Source organism: Fukomys damarensis, unplaced genomic scaffold (assembly GCF_012274545.1).
Source record: "Fukomys damarensis isolate Sample0158 unplaced genomic scaffold, DMR_v1.0_HiC HiC_scaffold_33, whole genome shotgun sequence".
Lineage (NCBI taxonomy): Eukaryota > Metazoa > Chordata > Mammalia > Rodentia > Bathyergidae > Fukomys > Fukomys damarensis.
Window position 1 is genome coordinate 47,382,764 of NW_022900945.1, and position 2,288 is coordinate 47,385,051.

Below are 2,288 nucleotides of genomic sequence, written 5' to 3' on the forward strand. Positions count from 1 at the left end.
CAATAATAGCAGTATGTTATGCATCAATAGCAGCAACAGCTTTTCCAGGTTCTGCAGTCATTTGATCAAAATTATAGACATTCAGCACATACCATTAAAAAAAAAAACAAAACAAAGAAAAGAATAATATCCAGAAAACAGCAAAGTTCTGTTGCTGTTGTGGTACCTGGCACCATATTTTTTATTAGCATCTTAATCATCATCTGGAAAGAGAACATTCTAGAGTAATATCATTAAAAATAGCTTTGATAAAGCATGGTCACTACTATGTATCAAAAGCAGGTACAAGATATTTTACATTCACAGAGGTATATGATACAGTACCGTCCTACATCAATAATACTAGAATCAGTTTTGGTTTGAAATTTGTTTTGTCTACAAATAACATTGCTACCCCTGCTTTTTTCTGGGCTCCTGTCACATGGAGAATTGTTTTCCATCCTTTCACTTTCAGTCTATGGGCTTCTTTTTGCACTAGGTGTGTTTCTTGTATACAACATATGGTTGGATTTTGCTTCTTATTCCATTTTGCCAGTCTATTTCTCTTGATTGGTGAGTTGAGGCCATTAACATTGCTGGTTATAACTGATATGTACTGACTTATTATTGACATGTCATTGGCCTTTTGTTGACTCTTTTTACTTTTTCGTCTTCTCCTTTTAGTTTCTTGCCTTGCCTATTTGATTTGCTCTGTTGGGCCTCATGGTGTTGTTGCCTTCATTGTCTTTTTCTAGGATCTTGTTTAGAATTGCTTATAGTGCTGGTTTGGTAGTCATGTAGTTTCTCAGGTGTTCTTTGTTGTGGAAGTATCTTATTTCCCCATCCATTTTGAAAGAGAGTTTTGCAGGATACATCAGTCTAGGTTGGAGGTTGTTCTCTTTTAAGACTTGAAATATCTCACTCCAGGCTCTCCTTGCCTTAAGGGTTTGTGTTGAAAAGTCTGCTGTGATTCTGATGGACTTTCCTTTACATGTGATTTGTTTCTTTTCTCTTACTGCTTGTGGTATTTTGTTCTTCTGTTGGGTTTCTGGGATCTTATTATATGTCTAGCTGTAGATTTTTTTTTTATTGTGGCTAGTTAGGGTCCTATATGCCTCACTTATCTGAATTTCAAATTCTTCCTCTCTGTTTGGGAAGTTTTCTGTCATTAATTCTGTGAACAGCTTTTTAAAGTCATTTGCATTTTCTCCTGCTACTGCATGGATTCCTATCAGTCTTATGTTATTCTTCTTTGCATCATCTAGGAGTTGTTGGATTGATTTCTCATGATCCCCCACTGTTTTTAAGAGATCTCTCTTTTCATGGTCACTGACTGCAATCTTATCTTCTATATCTGAGAGTCTATCTTCGCATTCTTTTATTCTGTTGAGTATACTTTCAATGGAGTGTTTAATCTCCTGGATATCTGTTTGAATCTGCTTTATGGATTCCATTTCTTTCCTATGTTGGGTGTTTATTGTTTCCATTTCTTTCTTATGCTGGGCCTTCAGAGCTTCTATCGTGGTCCTGAGCTCATCTATTTTTTTGTCAGTTTCTGCTCTAGAGTCTCGAATCATGACTTTCATTTTGCTCACCATCTCTATGGTTATCTGGGAAATTATTTCTGTTTTGAATTTTTCTAGAGCCTGATTAATCTGTTTTGTTACATCCTGTGCTTTGAGTTCAGGGTGTCCTGGTGGTTCACTATCGGCCTTTTCATCCTCATTTGCCCTACTGTTTGCCATTGGTGAACTGGAAGTCTGTCTTCGTGTCTTGCTTAAGTGTTTTCTCATTTTTATTTTTGTTGTCGGACTGTCCTTGGTTTAATCTCTGGGTTATCACCCAAATCTTCCTGATATAGTTGCGCCCTAGCTTCTGGTTCTCTAACGACCCACAGACATTCTCATCTTCATAACATCAGAGAAAACAGCTCATCAAATCAACCACAATCCTTTATCCCAACTGATACAATCAGCAACACATTATGATCAAGCACAACTTGGAAACTGACCACCTGTGGTAGTCACTAGTCTATCACCCTTAAACCATTTGAATTAAATTGAAATCAAGAAGCAGTCCAGAACATGTCTGCAGTGAACAAACTTTTCAATATAGTATATTTACCATTTAATGCCTCAGACAGAGCTAGGACGCAAGACCCCTGTTCTCAGTTAGCTGATGGCTGAACCCCATGACACAGACTGACCTCGGGCTGCAAGGCCCAGATTGAGTTCCCCAACCTTCTGAATGGTTGAACTCCACACCGTTCTACTACAGGCTTCCCACGCCCTTTCTTTAAAGATATTCAA